At 42.5% G+C, this 17,301-nt stretch overlaps 1 protein-coding gene across 1 annotated transcript in view; it reads left to right on the forward strand.

The window, feature by feature from the left end:
- STPG2 (sperm tail PG-rich repeat containing 2) overlaps window positions 1-17,301 on the forward strand; it is a 773,928-nt gene that overhangs the window by 105,518 nt on the left and 651,109 nt on the right. The gene's annotated exons all lie outside the window — the stretch shown is intronic.

Raw genomic sequence — 17,301 nt, forward strand, 5'->3', positions numbered from 1 at the left:
ATCCCACTGGCTAATCCCACTGTATGTGAATGGGGTTTGTGAAAAATCATTCATTTCCATTGTACTGTACTTTGGTATGAAATTTTGTTGTGGATTCCGCAAACAAAATTCCTTAACAAATATGATACAAATAGAACAACAACATCTTGTGATGTCATGTTGGCCAGATGGTCAGACGGGCACTGTTTATCTAACGTGAGGCCCAGACCACAAACATGCTCCCTGTATAACATATAGCAAGAATATATTTATTGCGGAGCAAGAAATTCAAAACAAAACTATATGATATAAATAATAAGCATCATACCAAAGTTAATCTGCTTAGTTTATATGTTTGTCTTTTGTTATGTGTCGCTGTGTTTAATACCATGTGTGATAACAACAAACTTTTACTACTCATAAGGCAATAGCACCCATTAAAGGGGCACTGTCCAGCAGGTGCAGTAGCAATTTCTGGCTTCTGTTGATCTTTAAAGGCACATTTTCACATCCCACACTGATAATACCTCTATATGGGGAAGGATGATAGATTCTTAAACATACCTATGTTGCCCAAGTCAGCCCATCGTGAACCATAAAAAAGTTCTTATATTTCACCGTATGCAAATGAGCACTGAATTGTCCTGCATTCTTTGTAGTTTCTGCTTAGAGCGCAGGACACTTCCTGGATTTCATGACTCTTCAGTGCTCATTTGCATATGCCACCTGGAGGAATGAAAGCACTTTTTTGTGGTTCACGAAGGGCTGACTTGGGCAACCTAGGTAAGATAAGATAAGATAAGAAAGACTTTATTGATCCCAACAGGGAAATTAATAATAGTCAAACAGTTTGCCACATAGAAAGACATCAACAATACATATATAGTACATTTATAACAAAGTTAATACCTAAAATTACATTAATTAAGTAGTAACAGTAATACTTAAAAATATAAAAAAAATAGTAATCAATAAATAAAACCAGTTTAGACTATCACTATATTAACCCCTTAATGACCGCCGATAAGCCTTTTCACGGCGGTCATTAGTGGGCTTTATTCTACAGCGCTGCCATTCCACGGCGCTGCATTAGAATAAAGTAAACAGAGCAGGGAGGTGTCAAATCTCCCTTCTCTCAGCTGCCAGAGGTAGCTGAGGGCTGGGGGCGTCCCTGCTCGACCGGGTGAGATCGATATTAGTATCAATCTCACCGTTTAACCCTTCAGATGCGGTGCTGAATAGCGTGCACCGCATCTGAGTGGTTTTGGAGAGAGGGAAGGAGCTCCCTCTCATCTCACTGACACCCGGCGATAAGATTGCCGAGTGTCTGTGTCTCCGATGGCAGCCGGGGGCCTAATAAAGGCCCCCAGGTCTGTCTGTAGTGAATGCCTGCTAGGATATGCCAGAGGCATGTCCTAGCAGATGCCTGTCCGTTTTACACGGACAGGCAGTAATACACTGCAATACAAAAGTATTGCAGTGTATTATAATGGCGATCGGATGATCGCATAGTGAAGTCCCCTAGTGGGACTAGTATAAAAGTAAAAAAAAGTTGAATAAAGTTAATTAAAAAAATTTGAAAAAAAAATAAAATGAAAAACCCACTTTTTCCTCTTACAAAATGCTTTACTATTAAAAAAAAAAGCAACACAATAAAGAAAAAAGTTACACATATTTGGTATCGCCGCATCTGTAACGACCCCGACTATGAAGCTGTTACATTATTTAACCCGCACGGTGAACGCCGTAAAAAATAAAATAAAAAACAATGGAAAAATTGCTGTTTTCTGTTAATCCTGTGATAAAAATGTGATAAAAAGTGATCAAAAACTCGAATCTACTCTCAAATGGTACCAATAAAAACTACAAGTCGTCATGCAAAAAAAAAAGCCCTCATACAACTGCATCGGCGGAACAATAAAATAGGTATGACTCTTCAAATATGGAGACACAAGAACAAATAATTTTGAAAAAAAAAAGTGTTTTTACTGTGTAAGTAGTAAAACATACAAAATCTATACAAATTTAGTATCGTTGCGATCGTAACAACCCGCTGAATAAAGTTATTGTGTTATTTATACGACACGGTAAACGACGTAGATTTAGGGTGCAAGAAAAGAGTGGTGAAATTTCATGTTTTCTTCTATCCCCCCCCAAAAAAAGTTAATAAAAGTTAATGAATAAATTATATGTACCCCAAAATGGGGCTATTAAAAAGTACAACTTGTCCCGCAAAAAACAAGACCTTATACAGCTATGTCGACGCAAAAATAAAAAAGTTATAGCTCTTCGAATGTGAAGATGGAAAAACTTAAAAAATGGCTTGGTCATTAGGGCCCAGAATGCAAGCAGGGGGAAGGGGTTAAATAAGGATATATCAGTAGGTAAAAATGAGCTCATATACCTGTCTTTGGTGCACTTTAATTGCAGATAACGTTTACTAAATGAACTCTCCTTTGAGATTTAACATAATTATATAGGGGATGTTGAGGACAAGCAACAATCCTATCAAATTTCCGTAAAATCCTTTTTTGCACCACTGCACTAACCGGTTCAATCGCACCTCCAATAATATTACTCGCCTTCTTGACAATCTTGTTTAGTCTATTGACAATCTTGTTTAGTCTATCAATGTCCATGACCCTCGCATTACCATACCAACAAATCACAGCAGAAATATTGCACTCCCCACCACCGAATTATAAAACATTTGTAACCTTTCTGAGCACACGTTAAAAGACCTCTGTTGGCGTAAAATGTACAGACGACTCGAGACCTTCCTATAAAGCATATTGCAATTTAGCTTCCAGTCCAATTTAGTGTCAATAAATACTCCCAAATACTTATAGTTCTCCACAATTTACACCTTCTGCCCATTGATACACAACTCGTTTATTTCTTTACGCTTTCTGCCCAAATCAATAATCATCTCCTGAGTTTTACTAACGTTCAGTATTAGTGAATTTCCCGCTGACCATGCACAAACATTTTCCACTTGCACCCTATATTCTAGATCATCTCCGTTAGTAATACACCCAACAACCACCGAATCGTGACAATAGTTTTGCATGTGGCAGAGTTATATTGGAAGTCAGAGGTGTATATTACAAAGAGGAACGGTGCAAGCACCGTACCCTGCGGTGCTCCCACATTACTCAGCAGCATTGCTGACATAGTTGTCACTAGTCAAACATACTGTGGCCTAGCGGACAATTAGTCAAACACCCACTTCACAATACCTTCATAGATTCCCCAATTCAGTAACTAGTCCCTTAACAGACACGGTCTAATAGCGGTAAATGCACTGAAAAAACAAAGAAGGTAATTCTAACTGAATTTCCTTATGCTTCCAGATGCGTGTATACCCTATGTAATAAATAAATAACTGGAGCCTCAATCCCCATTCCCGGGCGATAAGCGAATTGTAGTTGGTCAAGATATTGACCCACTACCGAGGCCAAATAGGACAGCACTAGCCTCTAAAACACTTTCATGATATGTGACGTAAAGGAATGTTTGAAAAACTATTGTCCTTCCCTATATAATGGTACTAGCGGCTTGGGAGGTGAAATTGTGATGACAGACTCTCTTTAAAGATGAACACAAGCCAGAAATTGCTTCTGCACCTGCTGGACAGCACCCCTGCTCTTGCCCTTCCTGTATCTAATGGCATTGCCCTATCAGCCAATTGGCTGTGCCCACGGCATCTTTCTTTATTTCTCAGCTAATAAACCCTGTCAATAACACACAGCAGGCATTGGCTTGTCTTCCTTAGATGAGGGGTGGGATTCAACATTTTAACAACAGATTCTCTAATTTGCCAACTGGAATATAGGTGGCTCGACGGGGGGGGGTGCGGTTTTGCAGTGTGTCGTGCCACTGACATTTTTTACCACTCTCATAATCAACTGAAACTAATACAGTATTCCAAATACACTATATATTAGGCCTCATGCACACGACCGTAGTGGTGTGCACGGGCCGTGATTTGCGGCTCGGACGGCCGCGGAGTGTCACCCGCGGCCGCCCGCAAATGATGGGTTGTGCACATTACTGTGTGCATTAATTTCAACGAGCCTGGATCGCAAAATGCGGCCGTAATAAGACATGTCCTATCTTTTTGCGGTCCGGGCTACCGGGCAATACACGGACCATGGAAACCACGGTCGTGTGCAAAGGGCCATTGAAATGAATGGGGCCGCAAGTCACCCGCAGATTTGCGGGTAAATTGCAGTTGCAAAAATACGTTTGTGTGCATGAGGCCTTAATGTGGACTCTAAATAAATATTGTTGTATGTATCAATAATATCCTAGAAACTTTCCAAACTTGTATGGATCCCTGTCCAGAATGTTTAACTGGATTGCCACACTATTTGTATGTATAATTACAAAAGCATAACTACCTAGCCACAATTGTTATATTAACCCCTTCAAGACCAAGCTAATTTTGGCCTACAGGACCAGCCCCATTTTTTAAATCTGACATGTGTCACTTTATGTGGTAATAACTTTCGAATGTTTTTACCTATCCAAGCGATTCTGAGATTATTTTCTTGTAACATATTGGACTTTATGTTACTGGAAAAATGTGGATGATAAATTCATTGCTTATTTGTGAAAACACTAAAATTTACAAAAATTAAGATTTTTTGTTACATTTAAATGTATCTATGTAAAACAGATAGTAATCCCAGCCAAAATAGTCACTAATTAACATTTCCCATTTGTCTACTTTATGTTTGCATTGTATTTTGAACGTCCTTTCATTTTTCTAGGATGTTACAAGGCTTAGAACTTTAGCAGCAATTTCTCACATTTTCAAGAAAATTTCAAAAGGCTATTTTTTCAGGGACCAGTTCAGTTCTGAAGAGTCTTTGAGGGGCCCATATATTTGAAAACCTTATAAAACATCCCATTTTTAAAGCTACACCCTCAAAGTATTTAAAACAACATTCAGAAAGTGTTTTAACCCTTCAGGCGTTTCACAGGAATTAAAGCAAAGTAGAGGTGAAATTTACAAATTTCATTTTTTTTTTTGCCGAAATTCATCTGTAATACATTTTTTTTGTAACACAGAACGTTTTACCAGAGAAATACAACTCAATTTGTATTGCCCAGATTCTGCAGTTTTTAGAAATATCCCACATGTGGCCCTAGTGTGCTAATGGACTGATGCACAGGCCTCAGAAGCAAAGGAGCACCTAGTGGATTTTGGTGCCTCCTTTTTTTTTAGAATATATTTTAACCACTTGCGGACCGCACATTGACTATAAACATCCGTAATTAACTCTGCAAGGACGTTCCAGAACGTCCTGCAAAGTTAGAAGGTTTGCGGCCGGTCTCCGGCGGCATTTAGCTGTGTCATACAGCTGTCTCTAGACAGCTGTATCACGGAGCTTCAACTGGAGAACACACAGCGTGGTCTCCGGTCATGTGATCGTTGTGACAACCTGTGACAGCGATCACATTGCTTCTCCCAGCGGCGCTTGCGTGACGACAGTAAGGAGCTCCATGATACAGCTGTCTATAGACAGCTGTATCACGAAGCTTCATCCAGAGACCACTCAGGTCTCCCAGGCGCCTTGGAAAAAAAACTATTTTGGTCGTTTTTTGTCGCTGATTCCGATGCGGTTTCCACATCAAAATCAACGGCAAAAATGGTGTGAACTGGGCCTTAGGGTGACGTTAAATATGGTGGATTCACTGCAGATTTTACCTGCAGATTTGCGCAGGCAAAGTCTGCAGCGGATTACAGTACAAGGCAAGTAGAGGAGATCTTGCAAATCTCATCTGCATGCTGCAGACATTTTACACGGCAGATTTTCAAAACTGAACACTTTAAGGGGGTCTAATTTCCATAAAAAAGTAATTTTGGGGTGTCAAAGGGGTTTTCCAGTCCACAAAAATGGATTGCCTATCCTCAGGATAAGCCATCAATATCTGATCGGTGGGGGCCCGACTCCCGGCACCCCCACTGATCAGCTGATTTGAAGGGGCTGCGGCGCTCGTACGAGCGCTGCTTCCCCTTAATTTCCTTTACTGCTCACACTGTGAATCGCGGACACACTTGTAGCGGCTGTTCACAGTATTACAGTCTGTTCACTTAAATGGGAGAAGGCTGTAATATTGTGAACCGCTGCTACAACTGTGGCCGCGATTCACAGTGTGAGCAGTAAAAGAAATTAAGGGGAAGCAGCGCTCGTACGAGTGCTGTGGCACCTTCAAAACAGCTGATCGGCAGGGGTGTCATACCTCGACCAATCAGATTTTGATGGCCTATCCCAAAGATAGGCCATCAATTTTTGTGAATTAGAAACATCACAACATCTGTAATGGTCATATGGTGTCAGCAAACCAGCTTTGGAAAATTGCTCTCCAAAAGCCAGTTTGCGCACTATTCATTGTAAGCTCTGCCTTGCGCCCAGGGTATATAAAATATGCACATATTTGGTATCGTTGAAAGTCGGCAGAAGTTGCCAAATATGTGTTATTTACCCAGTGGCATGCACCAGATGTCAAAAGCATTACCTAAAATCACATACTCACATTTTTTTCCAGTTTGTTTTCCATTTTTACTACCATATTTAAAAAAAAAGTAAAGTATATCTATTATTATTTGTTACACAATATGAAAGCCTAATATGGTCTGAGAAAAACAAGACCAAATACATGTAGGTTGGAAAAATAATAGAACAACAATTTGCTTTTAAATTGCCACATGGCTAAAACTTGAAAATGGGCCTGGTAAGGAAGAGGGTAAAGCTCCTGGTCAGGAAGTGGTTAAGCACCATGTCAAGTTTGAAGAGGTCTTGTGGTGCCAAAACAGTGGAATCCCCCCAAAAGTGACCCGATTTTGGAAACGACACCCTCATGGAATGTATCTAGGGCTATAGTTAGTATCTATTTTTTTGGTAAATTTATTTTAATTAGTCTGTAAAAATGAATTTTTTTCTGAAAAAACATAGAATTTTCTAATTTTTACAAGAAATAAAGGAAAATAAAACACCCCAACATTTGTAAAGCAATTTCTCCCGAGTACGGCAATACCCCACATGTGGTCATAAACTTCTGTTTGGACACACCGCAGGGCTCAGAATGGCAGTTGCTCTACTTGGCATGCAGACTTTGCTTGATTGGTTTTTAGGTGTCATGTCGCATTTGCAGAGCCCCTGAGGTACCAGTACAGTAGAAACCCCTGAGAAGTGACTCCATTTTGGAAAATACACCTCTCAGGGCATTCATCTAGGGGTGTAGTGAGCATTTTGACCACACAGGTGTTTCATAGATTTTATTAGAATTAGGCAGTGAAAATGAAAAATTTTATTTTTTTCCAAAAATATGTAGGTTTAGCTTTCATTTTTTTATTTTCACGAGGGGTAATAGAAGAAAAAACTCCACACAATTTGTTACTCAATTTCTCCCGAGTATGGCAATACCCCATGTGTGGCCCTAAACTGCTGTTTGGGCACATGGCTCAAAATGGAAGGAGCGCCTTTTGGCTTTCAGAGCGCAGATGTCGCTGGATTAATGTACGTGCGTCATGTCGCGTTTGCAGAGCCCCTGATGTTCCAGAGTACAGTAGAAACCCCTGAGAAGTGACCCCATTTTGGAAACTACACCGCTCAAGGCATTTATCATTTGCCTGGACATATGACAGGGCTCAGAATTGAAGAGCACAATGCGCATTTGATGTCTATTTTGGTGTTTTTCACAGCATTGACCCACAATTGCAGGACTCTAAGGTCAAATAGTAAAACAAACCCCCAAGTAGTGACCTCTATTTTGGAAAACGCACCCCTCAAGGCATTTTTTAAGTGGTGTAGTGAGCATTTTGACCCCACACTTTTTTTTTATTCATTAGAAATGAACGCTCAGCGGATGGTGCAAAGTGAGAATTGCAATTTTCCACTGATATGCCATTTTAGTGCACAATATGTTGTGCCCAGTTTGTTCCACTGCAGGCAAATATCTCATAAACTGTTAAGCGGGTTCTCCCGGGTATGGCGATGCCATATATGTGGACGTAAACTGCTGTTTGGGCACGCTGCAGGGCTCAGAAGGGAGGGAGCACCATTTGGCTTTTGGAGGGTAAGATTTAGCTTCGTAGTTGTTCTGTTTGGAGTTTAGCTGGTATTTTAGTTTATAATGTGGGGGTATATGTAATCTGTACGGAGCACATCAGGGTATAATAAGAGGGTATAATAATGGGGTAAATAAATAATAATCCGCAGATATGTGGCCAGTGTCGGACTGATAAATGGCGCCCAATCTTATCCGCTTTTGGAACGCTCTGCACATTTTGTGTCGCCATATTCTGAGAGCCAGAACTTTTTTATTTTTTCTCCACTGAAGCTGTGTGAGGGCTTATTTGTTGCAGGACAATCTGTCGTTTTCATTTGTACCATTTTGGGGTACACGCGATTTTTTTTATCACTTTTTATTACATTTTTTGGCAAGCAAGGTGACCAAAAAACAAGCAATTCTGACAATGTTTTTTATTCTTTTTTTTTTTATGGCATTCACCGTGTGCTATAAATGACATATTTGCTTTGTTCTCTGGGTCGATACGATTACGGCGATACCATATGTATATAAATTTTTTTTTATATTTTACAACGTTTGCACAATAAAATCACTTTTTAAAAAAAAATCATTTCTTTTTTGTATTACCATATTCTGAGAGCCATAAGTTTTTTATTTTTCTGTCAAAAGAGCGTGGGAGGGCTTGTTCTTTGCAGGGACGGCTTTAGTTTTTATTGGTACAATTTTGGGACCATGCAACATTTTGATCACTTTTTGTTCCATGTTTTGGGAGGGGTAGTGAACAAAAACAGAGATTTTGGAATAGTTTTATATTTTACTTTTTTACGGTGTTCACCGTGCGGGGAAAATAACATGATATCTTTATAGTTTGGGTCAATACGGACGCGACGATACCAAATATGTTTACTTTTTTAAATGTTTTCTGTGTTTTCCTACAATAAAGGACTTACTATGGGAAAAAAGGCAGTTATTGCTTTTGAAACTCTTTTTAAAATTTTTATTAACTTTCTTTTAACTTCTTTTTTGTACCACTAGGGGACTTGAAGGTATGAAGCCCTGATCGCTATTCTAATACACTGCACTAACTACATAGGCGGGGTCTAATAGGCTTCCGTACTAGGCAGACCAGGAGGCTATTGTTAGGCCTTTGGTTGCCATAGCAAATAGAGCGGGTGCCGATCATTGCCATAGCAAACATCGGGTGAGATCTAACCACCTAGATGCAGCGACTTCTTTTGATCGCTGCATCTAAGAGGTTAATCGGCCGGATCGGAGGCTAGCACCGGTCCTGTTCATTACAGCGCGTTGTCAGCTGTAATGTACAGCTGACACCCGCAAATGATGGCGCAGGCTCAGCTTCTGACCTGCACCATCTTTTTGGCACTGATATTAAGCCTTTTAGGGGCGTGGCCTAAAAGGCTTCTGTCCTTGGCAGACCAGGAGGCCATTGTTAGGCCTCCGGTTGCCATAGCAACCACCGGCATCCCGGCGACCGCGACGCCGGGATGCCGACAGGCTTGAAACCACCTAGATGCAAAGATCGCTTGATCGCTGCATCTAATAGGTTAATCGGCAGGATCGGAGCCTAGCTCCATAACCATCACGTACAGTTACGTGAGAAAGCGCTAACACATTAGCGCTGACTACGTAACTGTATGTGATTGGGCGGGAAGGGGTTAAACTCACCCATTACATATAGACCTTTATGTGCACATTCAGTACGATAAGTGTGCTTAACATGCTCAGCCCATTTAGTTAGGCTTTGCACTGTGAAAAGGATTGAGAATAGTTTGGCTGTTTGCCACAACCCCAAATACAAAAGTTTAGTGTACACAGTATCAGTCTCAAGCTTAATTAAAAAAAACAGTGACAGAACCACGCTCAGTACATACAAACACCAGCAGAACCAAGTTCAGTACATGTATACAGTGCCTGAACAAAGCTCAGTACATAAATACAGCACCAGAACAAGGTTCAGTACATAAATACAACACCAGAACCAAGCTCAGTACATATAAACAGTATCAGTTTCAAGCTTAATGCATAAATACGGTGCCAGAACCAATCTCAGTACATACATGCAGCACTAGAACCAAGCTCAGTACATAAATACAATACCAGAATCTAGTTCAGTACATAAATACAGCTCCAGAACCAAGCTCAGTGTAACGTCCCCGGCGTATGTGGATCCACTGGCAACTCTGCCATAATGGAGTAGCTGCTGGCCAGAAAAGTAAAGGACTGTCACTGGCAGATGGTACCTTGATGGCAGGGTGGTGCCAGATTACTGGAGGTAGGTTTGTGATGGATTATCGGAAGCTGGCTTGTGCTGCATTATCGGAACCAGAACTGGTCACGGACACTGGAACCTGGATACAGGACTGGTTATGGACACTGGACTTGTCAAGGACTCTGGACTGGTTACGGATACTTGACTAGTCACGGACACTGGACTTGTCACGGTTACTGGACTCGGGATACAGGACTGGACATGGATACAGGAATGGTCATGAGCACTGGACTCAGGATACAGGACTGGACACGAATACAGGACTGGTCAAGGACATTAGACTCAGAATATAGGACTGGACACGGATACAGGACTGGTCACGGACACTGGACTTATCACGGACTCTGGACTCATCATGCACACTGGACTCGGGATACTGGACTGGACACGGATACAGGTTTCAGGGAACAGGCTACGGAACCTTCGCAGACTAACTGGGTTAGAAATTATTTTGCTCAGGCACTATGGACAGAGTTCTTTAAATAGTCCAGGATGTGCTGGGATAGGCTGGGAGCAATATTCCTGGTGCGCACGCTGGCCCTTTAATAACTTGGACAAGCACACGTGCACCCTATGGGCATAGACCGGAGGAGGAGAGAGCAGAGCGCTCTGGCGTCCCTGAGCAGGGAGACGCTGGCGATGAGGATAATCAGGCTGGCGGCTGCTGGGGTGAGTGGGACCCGCGGCCGTCGGCGCTACACTCAATACATAAATACAGCACCAGAACCACCAAGCTCAGTACATACATAAAGTATCAGATTCAAACTTAATGCATAAATATGATGCCAAAACCACACTCAGTACATACATACAACACCAGAACCAAGCTCAGTACATAAAAACAGCACCAGACCAAAACTCAGTACATAATACAGCACCAGAACAAAGTTCAGTACAAATATACAGCATGTTAACTAAGCTCAGTACATTAATACAGTGACAGAACCAAGCTCAGTACCTAAATACAGCACCAGAATCAAGTTCAGTACATAAATATAGTAACGGAACCAAACTCAGTACATATATACAGTATCAGATTCCAGCTTAATGCATAAATATTGTGCCAGAACCTCGCTCAGTACATACAGCACCACAACCAAGCTCAGTACATACATACAGCTCCAGAATTAAACTCAGTATATAAAAAGAGCACCAGAACAAAGCTCAGTTCATAAATACAGCACCAGAACCAAGATCAGTACATATATACAGCATGTTAACTAAGCTCCGCACATAAATACAGTTCCAGAACAAAGCCTAATACACACACACATATATATATATATATATATATACATGCATCACCAAAACCAAGCTCAGCACATAAATACAGCACAAGAACCAAGTTCAGTACATAAATACAGTACCAGAACCAAGCTCAGTGCATAAATACAGCACCAAAACCAAGCCCAGTACAAAAATACGGCGCTAGAACAAAGCCCAGTACATTAACATGGTGCCAGAACCAAGCTTAATACAGAGATATTGTGCTAGAACCAAGCTCAGTACATAAACATAGCACTAGAAACAAGCTTAGTACATAAATACATCACCAGAACCAAGCTCAATCCATAAATACAGCAGCAGAACTAAGCTTAGTGCTTAAATACAGCACGAAAACCAAGAGCCGTACATATATACAGTACCAGCACAATTCAGTACAGAGATCATTTGCATATTCAGTTTAACCACTGCCATATCCGTTTGTCCCGCATGAAACTACAGCTTCCAGTATGGCCTGAACAATGGGCAGGATATGCTGGGAGTTGCGTCTTCACAAAAAGGAATAGTACCAACCATCTCGCTTCAGATCATAGAGTGAATACTGTACTGGTCAGTCAGTAGGAGAATAAACATTTAAATTCAGTGACTCACAGGTGACGTGTTCTCATATTTTTGTTGTTATTGTTCTTTTTTCTTCTCCATCCAGACCTCCATGATGACGTTTCCTGGCCACAATTTATTTCTGCAGACTTTGCTGCTCAGATTTCTTCATCTCATTACTTTTCCACACTATGCCCCTGAATATAATAGCACCATACTCTGTGTCCCTGAATATACTGTATTTTTCGGACTATAAGATGCAGTTTTTAGCAAGAATAAATCTTGCTAAAAAGTCTCTCCGTCTTATAGTCCACAGTCAAGGGACCCGGCATAGCCGGGCTCCCTGACCACTTCATTACTTAACCCCTTCCCGACCCATTAAGTGCCGGCACATCATGTAGCATGGCAGGGGATAATGTATGGAGCTTGCTCACGTGCTGAACCCGCTCCATACACTGCAGGTGTCAGCTGTGTTTTACTATGGACACGCTGCTCTAACGGCCAGGAACAGCAATTTCGCTGTTCCTGGCAGTTTAAAGGGGTTGTGCCATAAAACACATGTATCCCCTATCCACAGGATAGGGGATACATGTGTGATCGATAAGGAGAATGGGGACCGAAAGTCACCAAGAGCACTGTATGAGAAGCTTTGACTTCCGTTTTCTGTGTCCGGCAGCTTCATAGAGATCAATGGGATTCTTCTGCGCATGCACGAGCGGCTCTCCATTGATCTCTATGGAGCTGCGAAACAGATAAGCCGGACACAGAAACCTGAAGTTCAGGCTACTCATGTAGCGCTTTGGGTAACTTTCAGTCCCCTGTTCTCCTTATCGCTGGGGGTCCCAGCAGTCGGACCCCCAGCGATCTCACATGTAGCCCCTATCCTGTGGATAGGGGATTCATGTTTTATGGCAAGGTCAATAGCGACCGCGGCATTTATAGGGGTTTTTCTATGAAGGACATTTATGACATATCCACAGGATATGTCATAAATGTCAGATAGATTCAGGTCCCACCTCTGGGACCCGCACCTATCTCTAGAACAGGGCCCCCTAAACCCTGCTCCAGCTTTCTGTGCTCTCCCGGCCCCTTGATTAACTGACATTCACTACTATGGGAGTTAGGGAGTTACGCTGTTTCAGTAACTTCACATGCAATCAAGTGGCCGCTGGTTCAAGTCCCCTAGGTGATCTAATAAAATGTGTAAAAAAAAAAAACGTTAGATACATTTTCAGGAGTGTAAAAAAAAAATATTAAAAGTTCAAAAAAAACAAACCTTTGCACACTTTTCCCCAAGCACAATGTAAAAAAATAAAATAATTTCACTGCGTCCGTAAAAGTCCGATCTATTACATTATACAATTATTTAACTCGCATGGTGAGTTTAAAAATATAAAACATCAAAATAGATTTTGGGTCGCCTTCGCGCTTAAAAAATGAAATAAAAAAAAAGTGATCAAAAAAATCATATGTACCAAAAAATGGTGCCAATAAAACTACAGCTCGTCCCGCAAAAAATAAGCCCTCACACCGCTCAATCGATGAAAAAAATAGAAAAAATTTATGGCTCTCAAAATGTGGTGAAACAGAATAAATTATTTTTTAACAAATATTTTTTTTCCTATTTTCTGTTGTCTAAGACCTGGGTGCGTCTTATGGTCAGGTGCGCCTTATCTTCTGAAAAATATGGTAACGCCACACACTGTGTCCTTAAATTCAATTGTACACTGAAATAAAGCAACACACACACACACACACACACACACACACAGTGCCCCATAATATTAGTTAGGGTCTCCAGCAGCCGAGACAAAGATTCAGCTAGGCCCCCCCTTCCCCAAAATTCTTTCCCAACATTTCTTTCCTTCTCGCCATGCTTGCTGTCTCTACCAATCTTTTTCACCTTTTTTTTATGTAACTCGAGCATAAAACCGTTTGTACATTTTACAAGCGATATAGTTATATAAGGGAGTTAACATAACAATAAATTAAAAGAAAATAAATAAAGAGGTCAGTGCCTGATTAAAACAGATTGTATAACTGAGGCTAATGAGAATATTGTAACATAATGAACAGCCTCCTCTTAAAGATAGTGCCACACAGCCCCCTGTAGATAGTGCCGCACACCTCCTCTTGTAGATAGTGCCACACATAGCCCCCTGTAGATAGTGCCCCACATCCCCCTTGTAGATACTACTACACTCACCCCCAGGATATAGTGCCACACAAGCCCCCATGTAGATAATGCCACACACATCCTCTTGTAAGTACTGCCTGCCCCCCTGAAGATAGTGCCACACAGCCCCCCTTGTAGATATTGCCACCCTCCCCCCATTGTAGATAGTGTCACACACATACTCCACCTGTAGATAGTGCCACACACCCTCCTGTAAATAGCACTACACCCCCCTCCCTATACATAGCCCCATTGGTGCTCCCTAGAGGAGCCGCTGACATCACTGAAGCTCCCTTCTCCGGGAGCGGAATCCTCGGGAAGAGCTTTGGCCAGGGATTCCTCCATACCTCACAACTTAAAAGTATCACAAAGAGGGACAACCGATGCGGCGCCCATAGAAACACAGTATAATGCCCTCTAGCTACCCCCACACAGTATAATGCCATCTAGCTGCCACCATACAGTATAATGCCCCCCATAGCTGCCACCATACAGTATAATGCCCCCATCGATGCACCCATACAGTATAAAGCCCACACAGATGCCCCCATACAGTATAATGCTCCATAGCTGCCCCATACAGTATAATGCCCCATAGATGCCCTCAGAGCTTAATGCCCCCAAAGCTGCCCCTATACAGCATAATGTACCCATAGCTGCCCTCAGAGCTTAATGCCCCCAAAGCTGCCCCTATACAGCATAATGTACCCATAGCTGCTCCCATACAGTATAATGCCCTATAGCTGCCTCCATACAGTAGATTGCCCCACAGCTGCCCCATACTGTGCAAACCCCTATAGCTGCTCCATACACTATAATGCCCCCATAGCTGCCCCATACAGTATAATGCCCCTATGACTTCCCCATACAGTATAATGTCCCCATAACTGCCCCATATAGTATAATGCCTCCTTAGATGCCCCATACAGTATTATGCCCCTATAGCTTCCCCATACAGTATAATGCCCCCATAACTGCCCCATATAGTATAATGCCTCCTTAGATGCCCCATACAGTATTATGCTCACTTAGATGCCCCTAGTGCCTGTGCCCACGTAGATAGTGCTACTGTACCCATGTGGATAGTGCCAGTGTCCCCTGTAGATAGTGCCCCTACATAGTGCTACAGTGCCCATGTAGATAGTGACACACCCCCTTGAAGATAGCACCACCGTCCCTGTAGATAGCGCCACCGCCTCCCCCCTGTAGATAGCGCCTTCTGGACTCCCTCTAGGAGCGTAATCCCCAGCCAGAGCATAAGCCAGGGATTCCGATCCTAGATGCTACTGCTCATATATGGACAGTGACGTCACTGATGTCACTGTACATATGTGGACAGAGATGTCAGGGGCTACTCCTGGAGCGGAATCCCCTGCCATAGCGTCGGCAACTGAGATTCCACTTCAGAGGAGCCACTGACGTCACTGTCCATATATGAACAGTGATGTCAAGTGCTTTCCCAGGCACAGTGCTTAAAGTAGCGCTGTGCCCGGGGAGTCCTCGGCGAGCGGAAGACCTCCTTCTGCTCCTCCGCTCTGAACTAATGCTAAAGCAGACTGTTCCTAGCTTCAGCATTAGGTTCAACTGTATCTGCGTCCTGAGGACACAGATACAGTTGACTGCGGGTCATACCCCAGGCCGTCCGGGACGATTGGGAGGAGGAGCCCCTAATGTCACGGTCCATACATGGATAGTGACTTTAGGGGGATTCTGCTCCAGGAGGAGTATTTAATTGTATCTCCGCCTGGCCCGGCACCCCTCCTACCTACTCACCCCACTGTGCCCAGTTCACATGCCCTGCCTGCTCCCCCTAGCTGCACCGCATGCCACACACACAGTGCAACATACAGTGCCCTTTGTAGATAGTGCTTCACACAGTGCCCTCCGTAGATAGTGCCACACACACACACACTGCCCACTAAAAAAAAAAAAATTACATAGTCCCCACTTGTCCCCATTTCCATGTTGTCCTGCTATGCAGGCCTGGTCTCTTCTGACCAGATCTGCTCCAGCAGAACGATGCAGGTGGCGCAATAACCTCCATCACAGGTAAAAGCGCCGAATGGTGGTGCAGGGAATACTTCCCCTGCTTCTCCAGCTCTAGTTAAGTTGCTCAATTGTGTTTGTGTCATAAGGATTCAGATAACATTGAGTGCAGGGGAACTGGGTTGGGATCTTGCTTCTCTCCGGTTCCACGAAACATCTTTAATTTTAACGACCAGTTCGGGAGAACCTGGAAAAACCAGCCAGATCCCACCCCTGGCCCTAAGTTTAAGGGGGCTGTCACATGACGGATTTATTCGTGCACATTTGAGAATGATCTTACATATTGTAGAAATAACCACAACAATATTAATTTTGTCTGTGTCCCCAGAATATATTGTTAAGGGCAGGGCCGTTTTAACTCATTGGTGGGTCCAGTGTTTAAGATGTCATGAGTGGGCAAGAAGTAAAATAATGCACCATATTGCCCCGCACACAGTTTAATTCCCCATAGTGCCTCTTCACACAGTATAATGCCCCCATATTTTCCCTCACACAGTATAATGCACCCATTGTGCCTCCACACAGTATCATGCCCTCATAGAGCCTCCATACAGTATAGTGTTCCCGTAGTGCCTCTCCACACAGTATAATAGCCCTATAGTGCCCTCACATGGTATAATGCCCCAATAGTGCCCCCACACAGTATGAATAGTCCTATAATCTTTATTACAGCAGCATACATTCAGTTATAGATATAACAGGTCCATTTTGTAAGCATAGTTCCCCTTTAAATGGCTATGATAGTCTCATTCAAATAGAATATTAGCCAGATCCATTTACAGTAGATCTAAGTGGCTGTATCTTTCACTGTAAGTGCAGGCGCCTCCATTAGTGAGTGATTTGGTCCTTATTAGAAACTGTAAACATGAGGGGGAAAGGCTTTCTCTGTACTTGTTTGGATGTCTGCTCAATATGAACTGCAGACTCATAAATCTTTCTTTGA

The sequence above is a fragment of the Rhinoderma darwinii genome, chromosome 1 (genome assembly GCF_050947455.1).
Source record: "Rhinoderma darwinii isolate aRhiDar2 chromosome 1, aRhiDar2.hap1, whole genome shotgun sequence".
In the NCBI taxonomy this organism is placed as follows: Eukaryota; Metazoa; Chordata; class Amphibia; order Anura; family Rhinodermatidae; genus Rhinoderma; species Rhinoderma darwinii.